This window comes from Trachinotus anak, unplaced genomic scaffold (assembly GCF_046630095.1).
Source record: "Trachinotus anak isolate AG129_WGS33_773 ecotype Australia unplaced genomic scaffold, CSIRO_AGI_Tana_v1 ptg000012l, whole genome shotgun sequence".
Lineage (NCBI taxonomy): Eukaryota > Metazoa > Chordata > Actinopteri > Carangiformes > Carangidae > Trachinotus > Trachinotus anak.
This window is the reverse complement of record NW_027273863.1, coordinates 6,357,595-6,367,707: the sequence shown is the minus strand read 5'-3', so window position 1 is coordinate 6,367,707 and position 10,113 is coordinate 6,357,595. Positions and strand designations below refer to the sequence as shown.

The following is a 10,113-nucleotide window of genomic DNA, read 5'->3' as shown; positions in this document are numbered from 1 at the left end:
AGGTTTTTTTTTATGTACAAAAAAAAAAAAAGAAAAGAAAAGGTGGATGGAAACCCACCTAATGACAGATGATGACAAAAAGACACTGCAGTCACAATGGAAGTTCCTACACTCTACACAGAGTGTCTCATGAATCTATTATTCCAATTATGATGGTGTACTGATTTTTGGATGTCATGATAAAGATGATGGTGGTGATGGTGATGATGATGGTGATGATGACCATGCTGATGATGATGATGGTGGTGGTGGTGGTGGTGGTTGAGGAGGTGGTGGTGTGACTATGAGTGATGATGGACCATAATACTAATAATAATCACTTCCGACAGAGAGCGGTGATGAAGAGATCAAGACAGGATAAAGAGACAAAACCGTGGAAATTATAGAGGTGGTGAGAGCGTTCAGAGAGATTTTCAAGAGTCACGGTATTATTGAAGAGAGAGAGACAGAGAGAGGCACACGCACGGAGGGAGAGAGAGGGAGAGCGAGAGAGAGAGAGAGAGAGAGAGAGAGAGAGACGCGGTAACAGCGTTTGTCCTTCTTCGACTCAGTTTTGTGACCTGCTGACGGCCAGCGCGGGCGACGGGCGAAGAAACTTGAGACAATCACGCCGAGATCCGACATTCAGAGGTAAATTCAGGATGAACTGGGCTGAAAGCAGATAATCCTGTTATTGTGAGCATGTATGATTTTGTCTGTTTTTTCCGCGGCGGTCAGGCTGAATGAAGATCAGACCTAGTTTCCCCCTCGCTTGGTATTTGGGAATTGCGTCTCTCTCCGCCTGCCTGCTCTTTGGCATCACGGCTTGTCATTCTTCAGATTATAGATCACTATAATCACTGAGATCACAGTTTTAATTGAATTTCCTCTACGTGGCAGCCACAAACACTTCAGTCTGAATTTGTGGTTTCCTTCAGGCTAATTGTTTCAGGTAAATAGATGCACGCCGATCGACTTCGTGCGTCTTTGCCAGATCCCGGAGGATTTCGCTGGATTTTATTTTATTTTTTTTTTTGTCGTTATAAAAGTCTCTTACAGCTTCATGTAAAAATCACCTGTGAGCTGTGATTAGAAGAAATATCACAGCGGAGACAGTTTCATAATCATCATGGTCCCAATTGGGAGCCCTTGGTCAAAGAGACTGAGGACCTGTCTGCTGGCACACACTCATATGTGCTTTTATGTGGGGGAATTTCAGCGCCATGATAACTGTTCCATTGACTGATTCTTCTATTGATCCGTTTATCGACCCACCAGATTTGTGGTCTGTCTTTTATTCCGGCTGCGTGGTAAAGAGAAAGGGGGGGGCTGTCACTTTTTGTGCAAACTGGATCGGTGCAATGTCTTTACGCGTGCGAGCCGCTTCCCCACAGACGGGCGTGCGTGTGCGCACTCCTGCCTGTCTGCGCGCAGCGGCGGCCGGCGGCTGACAGACCGTCTCACGCCGAGCTCCGACACCCCGGGGCAAATATTTCACCTGCACGCCGACCGTGTGCGCAGTTTCTCCGCGGTTCAGCGCGTCTCTAATGAGGTTGATCGGCTGCGAGTCGCCTCAAAAACCCGCTTTAATTGCGTCCATTTATTACGCGACCCTGTAAGTCGGTGATAATAAGTATTTGGCTTCACGTCCAGCGGTGTCGGTGATGCGCTCCTGCCTGCTGTGCTCTTTTTATTTATTTATTTTTTTTTAAGGCTGTGCACAAATGTAGTGATGTTTGTATTTGTGTGAGACCTTAAGCATCCATTGCTCTTCTGGGAAATACATTTGCTTGGATTTATGACCTGCCTTCTTCTGCTATCGATTATTGCAGCCTGCTGTGTACTATATTGTTGTAAGAGCAAGAAAAGTGGGTCTGCCGCATCTATATATAATTTTTTGATGTTGTAGCGAGCACAGCCAGCTTTTGATACACTCTTCTCTGCAGCTGGGTCAATTCTCAAGTGGAAAATCTGCGCTCTTATAGACCCTTGTCGAGCATATACATAAATGTGATAATATGAATGGATGCCTCTCACATGCACACAGACACACGCACATGATGGGCCTTAAGCGACTAATGGCTCTGATCAGTGTGAGGCATGTTTATGTGTGTGTGCGTGGAAAGCTCATGTATTAAACATCACTGTTGCACCAGGGTGCATGGGTACAATCAGCTCTGTATTTGTTTATTAGTATGTGTGTCTCTTATGACGTGTGTATTTATGTACATGTTTATCTTTCAGGGTGTGTATCAGTATCTTTGATTGCATGAGCACTTTTGTGCAATTTTCTCTGGACCAGCCGTAGCATCGCATAGGTTTTTCGAGAGGGAGAAAATAGGATGAGGTAGACTAGTGATTGGACACACACTCTCTCCTCTTATAATGTGGTTAAGAGAGAGAGAGAGAGAGAGAGCACAGTAATCTGTGTGTCAGCATTCAGTTTGTAATTGTTTACACACAGATAGCTCTTGCATTTACACAGATGGGGACCTAAAGAGCGATAGGGAGATCTAAAGGAGGGCAGAGGAAGGAGAGGAAGAGGGGAGGTTGGGAGACATCAAGGGGGGAGAGGAGGGGTAGGGAGATGGAGAGAGGGGGGAGCAGATGAAAGGTGGACAGAGGTAGGGGTGGGACATTACTTGAGGAGAGATTAGAGGAAAGACGGGAAAATGAGTGGAGAGTGGGAGGAAAAAAGGGGAGGTGGAGGTGGTGGCGGGAACAGGTCGCACCGAGCCAGTGACTTATGCTGGCGATAAAACTGCCTGAAGAATAGAAGCTGGAGAGAGAGAGAGAGAGAGAGAGAGAGAGAGAGATGCTGTAGCTCTGACAAGAGAGGGACACACCGAATCCTATTAGTGGACATTACTGGGTGTTATGGCTGACAGTAGAGTAGGGAGTTTGGGATAGATGGTTGGATACTGAGAGAGAAGGGCAGGTGGAACAGCACTTAGAGAAAAAAAAAATCCCAACAAGGACGTATAAAAATATGTTTGTGAATTCAGGAGAGAAACAAAGAGACAAAGACGAACTGGAGAAGGGAATTTGAATTCTGGTCTTGCGTAAAAACTTTCTCAGACCATTTTCACTCTCCAGTCTTACATTACCTTGACGGCTCTGCTGCCTGAAGTACCTTGTAGTGTTGTGCCAGAAAGACAGATAACTTACAATTACAGTTGCAGAGACTCCACAAGCCGTCGCTCTTTAAAGACTCAATCGAACTCTATCAATGATGTGCCCCTGAAAACGTTAGAGCTGCCTCTAAACATGCCTTCTATGCCGACAAATAATGGCTTCACATGCAACCCCCCACCCTCCCCTCCCCTATGCCCCTATGGGAGGTGCACACACAGGGTCCAGGAACATGGTAAACAATCAGTGTCTCTATTTCCTTTTGATTCTCTCCTAATGAGAATAGGAGAACCCCAAAGAAGAGCACCCATGGGGGCTTTTCTCTTCTGACAGAGTGTATGGCAGTCGACGGACGTGTACCATTCATTAGCTGACAATTCAGTGAAATGAATCAGACAACATGGCCTCCCAGGGATCCTCGTGGAGAACAAGGAAATAAATGCGTAGCGCTCACGACATGAACATTCCCCAGGGCCCTCGAGCACAGAGATAATGTAATGGCAGAATTCCCTTTCCGATTGTTTCAAAGGCAACAAGGAGCTTCCAGGATCTAACGTCGCCTCAGATCCTGCTTGTACTCCCCTTGTCTTCCTTTCCAGGCACAGGGAAAAAGGAATGAGCTGTATAAAACCTTCAGCGGAGCACTTTTCCTCTGGTGTCAGTCTTTTAAAGGGGGAGTGAAAAGCCTTGTGACTCTGCAATGACTTTTGCACGGAACTGAATCTCAACTATATCATCTCCAATTACCTACTCAGGGCAGGGGACTGAAGAGCAATTTTTCATCCATACGTGATGCTGCCGTTAAACTCCAGATAGATGTGAGGGATGATGTAGTACACCGTCCCTCAGTGCCCTCTGATGGCGACTGCGCATCAAAGGAGGTGTAGACACGATTGCTGATGTGAACTTTTCGAGATGGGGAATTCGCCAGGGGTTTCACAGCAAGCATCTCCCAGGAAAAGTGTGGGATTTAGCATGAACATCCTTCACGCCTTTTCCCCCGTCTGCGTCCCCGGCGTCCCACGACTGAGGTTAGAGCAGGACATGCCGACCCCAGCCTGAGCAGTGCTGTGTCGAGACACGGAGCCTTTCTCTCCCTGGTGATGACGGGCGGGGAGGGGAGCGGTCATTTAGAGGAAATGGCTATGTCTAGCGGTGCAGTGTTTTTCCTCAGTGGAGGCCTGTGGGATGGTGCTGCAGAGTCTGTCACGGTCTGATTGTTCTCAGACCAACATGGATGTTTACTCGCGTGCATGTGGTAATGCAGGCAGGTGGGGATGCAGACACGCACATATTCAAGGGAAAGCCACACACACTTGTCAGACACAATCACCATTGTTAGACAGTCCAAAAACTATACCAGCACGCACACACATTCAGTTTTTCCGAGTTTTCTGCCCTCGGCAAGAACTGAAAGTACGGAGTTGCATGCTCTGTCTGCTTCCAGCAGGGGGTCTGTGTTAGAGCCGGAGTGGACTGAATTGCGGCGCGGGGTGTTAGACTGGTAGAGGCAACTCCCAGCTCGCTGGTGGATGGCTGTTTGCATTGGAAGGATGAAAAAAGTGAATAAAGAGCAGCAGCCCACTCTACTGGAGACATTATTATACAGAAAGGCGTGATGCTGCTGCAGGCTAAATGTGTGTGCATGTGTGTGTTTTCTGTGTATTTACATTTGCACCTTACTGTGCAGAAATGAGAAAGAGAGAGGGCAAAAGAGTCAGACATTGACAGAACGAGAAAGCTTATATGACTGTTGGTCGTTTGTGTGTGTGTGTGTGTTGGTTATAGACTTGCTGCCACTGGCTGAAATTGTGGTGTGGAGAGCAAAAATGAATCTTTTTTTCTGGTTATTTCTGATGGAAAGTTGAATTTCAGCCAGGAATTGAGAGCTGAATAATTCCCTTACAGGTCTTTCAAATCGTATTGAAAAGATTTCAGAGTGTGCACCCATCAAATGTATGAAGGTATATGTGGAAGAGGAGCACTGTGTTTATGGTGAGGCTCCCAGGGTCCTTGAAGTTTAATGAAATCAGCAGCAAAGAATGAACTGAAAGCAGTGTTGGACAGGAACATATTTAAATAAGATGTAACTGTGATGTGATGACTTTTTTCAGTAGTGTCAGTGTTACAATTTCAAATTCAGTAATTACATCGCAGTTACTAACACTAGTAATGCTCTTTTACATCGATAGTGTTGGAGGTTGACATTTAAATTGGATTTTTAATAGAGGACTAGTATTAAATCAGTCAATCAGCAGAGTCGTGAAATCTGTATTCCCATTTCAAGTTCTTAAAATGTTGCTTAACATTGAAACACAGGACTCTCCTGGCCAATGTAACAATCATGCGGTTTACATCACTGTGTTTTTGCAAAATTCTTTATCTATAATTTTAGCATGGCAGAAAGTAGTGAGTACTACAGCCAGAATGAATCAAAGCAATACGCCAGAGAATGAAATGACACTTCTGGCCCAACATAAGCCTTGGTCGACCCAGGTCTGGTCCATTTACTTCCACATCTGGGCTGTTATCCTCTGGTATTGTCTGACAGCCACATGTTTTTTTGCACATGCACCAGAATTGGCCGAGATGTGGAAGTAGCATTTGACAATCATGTTGTATATGGGCCAGATTTGGGCCGTGGACCGGGGGTATACTGGGCCAGAAGATAACAAGCATGCTGCCCAAGTATGGAACGGATTGATTTTGCTACCTGGGACACAGGTAGATAACATTTTCTTGTTGCAGTTGTAAGCAAAACACCACCTGTTGTTCGCACCACACTGTGACGTTAGAGGTGAAAGAATTGAAGTTTCTCGCTGAAGCCATGTTGTCATGTTGTTTATAGGAAAAATGAATGTGACTTTTATAAAGATAAAAAGAATAAAATAACTTTTCCCACTTCACAACCTTATTTCACCCGACCTGTTGTGTAGCTGCCAGCTCGCCACCATTAGCTTTGTATTCATTTTGTAGCCTCCAGTTAGCTTACCCTAGCTTTCTACATTTGACACTTGTTGACTGCAGGAGATTTGATGTGTGACAACTTTTGTAGTTGTTTAGACACCTTTGGCAGAGAAAGTAATTTAAAATGCAATGCAAAAAATATATCTAGCTGTTAAGCAATCAGTGTAGTTATGTTATTACTTTTTCATTTAGTAATATATATGAATAATAGATCACATTTGCAAAAGTAACTTGCCAAGCACTATTTCAAACCCATTCATGTCAAAAAAATGTGTTTCAAAACAGCTAATGATGCACTAATCAGTAAATAAGTTGCACCTCAACTTCTCAGCAGAGGTAATGAAAGTCTCCACCAGGCAGCACTTGTGGTTTACTTATTCATTTACTTCCCTCTACATACAAGTACAGCAGATACAATCATTCCCTTATGACTCAATTTAGACTCAAACTTAAAAAAAAAAGTTTAATTTTGGTTCATTTTTTGTATGAATATCTGGCCAAGAAATAAGCTTGCTCACAACATTACTTGAAATCATGAGTCATTGCGGTGGGAGGACCAAGGTGTAAAAGTGAAGAACAGATCAAAGTACAGGCGTATCAGTCACACAGCCCAGCTTGCATTACTTACATTTACAAGGATAATGAGGGTGGAATCCATAAGGAGGTTCAAATCTCCCTGAGCTGCACTGAAATGGAGGAAGCCACAATTAGCACTTTAGCACATGGAATCTGTGATCATAATAGAGAAAATCAAATTTGACATTGAAATGTTAAATTAGATTTTCTCTTTCTCCATTTAGACTTCACATTTAAGTGATTAGTATTTGGTGCAAATCTTTAAAACGTGACGGAACTGCGGTTTTCAATTTTACAGCTTTCATTGGCTTTTCATTTACTTGTCCTTATTTCTCAGTTCATAAGCACACATGAAATTGAATGCACTAACTGTAGCTACTTAAATAATTTCACCATGGTTTAACACAATTTAGGAAGACTTTAATAAGCTTTGCAACAAAAGGTGCCAATGACTGTAACCGGCGTATTGGAATTTAATTTATCATACTCAGGAAATTAACTATTTTTCTGAATGTTCACTTGTGAAAAGAAAAAAATTTGCTTGCACAGAAGGTAGCTCAGTTTTTTTTCAGTGTTATTTTTCACTTCTGTGTTTTGGTTCGTCTTTATCGTGACTGCCAGTAATTCTGGGAAAACGCTGCGTTTGCCTGAGGTAGGAGTGACTGTGTAGGTGTTTGCTTGGGCTGCTGGTAATGTGCATCTGCACGGCTGCATGTATCACGTCAAGCACAGACGTGTGTGTGTGTGTGTAAGTGTGTGTATGTGGGGGTCTGTGTGCATGAGTTCGTGTGGGGCCATGACAGAAAGAAACCTACAGTATAAGCTGCCACCCCTGACATAGGAGTCCTGTAGGAATTGAGTAAATCCTATTGTAAATTTGCCTACTCCATGAAGATAATTGGCTTATTCCTGTGTTAAATAGCTGGTCCTACAGGACGCTGACTGGGCTTAGCATGCTCTGTGTAGACAGTGTGTCTGTACCTCTGCTTCAAGGGGACTTCGAGGCACATTACATACTGAATTACTGTATGACAATGATGAACTGATAGTTGCGGTGCTGAGCTCAGAGCTCCTGTGCAGGGACTGACATGCACAAGAATCTGCAAGGGCACAAGTTTGATTCCCATAAGGCACTCCTCTCTCACTCCCTGCCTGATGTATGAAAAGCTCTAACACAGACAGGCTGGTTTACGAACAATCTGCACATCCAGGACTTCAGAGCATTTCCCCTGCCTCAATTTCTGGGTTTCATGCTCAAGTCTGCACAAGTTTCAGGCTTCTATTGAGCTTGAATGTGGAGAAAGTGTTGCGTAGCCTTACCTAAATCATTATCCACACATCAAACACCATCTGGGTTTCACTCCGTTACTTTGAAGATTCCTTCCTCATCAGTCTGCGCCTAAAGGAAACACTGAAGATAAATGTGTGTATGTGCACATACAAACTACCTTACATGTAACTCTCTTTATGCCCATTTTAACCCTGTAGTTGCTCTGTAATCACACTATCAGCGGTTTCCTCTCTGTTTCTTGGCCTCTGGGCTACTGCTTAGTGATGAACCCGACCCCAGCTGATCCAGCAACTCAGAGGGGGGAAAAAACACCAAAATGCTCAAACCAGAAAATGAGAGATTCAGAGATGGATGAATTGTCAGTGGATGTGCAGCTGTTCGTGTCTGTGCTTGTTTGTGTGTGTGTGTGTGTGTGTGTGTGAGAGTGAGGGAAGCTGGAGAGCTAGCACGCATAATTCTGGGACATGACCGAAAACTGTCTAGTTAGAGTGCATCAGGAAATGGATGAAAGGGAGAATTCCCTGCACATGGTGAGAGGAGAGAGATTGAGCTTAGAATGCTTCATCTGTGTGTGTCCTTCTGCTAACTTGAACAAAGAGACAGTGACTGGAGTATCTTTTCAAACCGGTGCTCTGTCTCTGTGAAAACATGCCGGACATGCTGTGAAGTGAAATGGTTGAAAGCGTCTTTTTAAAGGTTGACTGATGATATTGAGCAGATGAATTGACAGCACCTCAGGAAGGGGAGGGGAGGGGGGTTGAAGCTAAAAATACAGAGGCAAAGGGAATGCTTGTTTGTGTTATCTCAGTGTCAAATTGCATTGATAAATACCATGATTCTTAGTTTGGTGTGATGATGCACTGTATCCTGTGACGTGTTACAGCGAGCTGCGTTTTCTTTTCCATTCATGTGAACATGTGTGTCCAGGTGTGTGTGCATCTGTGTTTTCCAGCCTCTCCAGAACCACAAGGGGCAAACTGCGGAGCATGAGGTTCCTCAGTAGTGTAATTAATGTAGTGCGGTTCAGTTGTCATGTGTGATATTTCAGCGCTGCAATCTACTTGAGAAGGCTTTTTGATGAATGGCCAATTAGAAGCAGACTCCTCATGCCTGGTGGCTGACTGATCTCTTTTTAATGGCACTCCTGTTTCTTTGATAAAATAGAAAATGAATCATCGATACTCTGGCCCGGGGAGCACTGAGCACCAAAATGAATTGTAATTGGGTGTGTAGCGGCACTTAGGGGTCAAGGCTGTGCCTGTGTGTACGTATGTAAAGAGTGTGTGAGAGCATGTTTGAGGTAAAGGTGGTCAGCCTCAGTCGCACTCTGATGCACATGGCTGCTTTTCCAAAGCACTATACATAAGTCGCTGGTTATATATGTGCATCTTTATTCCTCTATCTACATTTATCTACTGCAAGCAAACTTCAGTCATAGTGTATGAGCATGGCTGCCCAGCTGTGTGTACAACAACACCAATCGACCATCACTGTGGCTGATTTTTTCCTTTTTTGTTTGTTTGATTACTATTAAAGGACACTTCAATTAAGCCTGGCAAGTTTCCCTCCTGAAAAAAAAATCCAAGCTTAAACTGCTGCTGTGTTTTTGATGCTTTAATCAAAAAAAAAAAAATCTCATTTTATATGCATAATTAATGCTACAGAACTGAAAGGACAAGAAGGAAAAACAGCCTTAAACGTTCAAAGAAATTCAGAGTCTCTTTTCTTCTATTTGCCAGTTCCTCAGGAGATGGCCAAGATGTATTTGCTTTTTCTCGGGAGGGGGTGTCATGGCAGGGGAGGGGGGTTGTTTGAACTGATGCTGTGAAGACATACCGTGTAACAATTTGTGCAAGCAGCTAGCATCTTGAACCAAAGAACCTGCCAGGAGCTTTTGGACCACCCAACGGGCTGCAAAGATCTTTGCTACGCCCTGTGTTTTTTTTGCTGCAGAGTTCTCCTGGGTCTCAGCTGCTGGAGATTTCTTTGCTTCCCTAAGCAAACAGAACAGGTTTGGGATGAGGTGATTAGTGTTGTCAAAATGTCACTGCATTCCCTGCTGATGTTGGAAGGTTGGGACGATAATCTTCTCATTCACAGCGTGAAACTGGAGGAATGTGTCCTTTGTTCCTGCCTGCCTTGCACATGGCGCAGAGGTTTTATGTGCG

General features: G+C 44.1%; 1 protein-coding gene across 4 annotated transcripts in view; it reads left to right on the top strand.

Moving 5' to 3' along the window:
• Positions 1 to 489: 489 nt before the first annotated feature.
• LOC139629117 (uncharacterized) overlaps positions 490 to 10,113 on the top strand; it is a 154,292-nt gene continuing 144,668 nt past the window's right edge. For all 4 annotated transcript variants that reach the window (XR_011692909.1, XR_011692907.1, XR_011692908.1 and 1 more), the window contains exon 1: positions 490 to 630. The gene's annotated coding sequence lies outside the window, so the exon portion shown is untranslated. The remainder of the gene's footprint in view (positions 631 to 10,113) is intronic.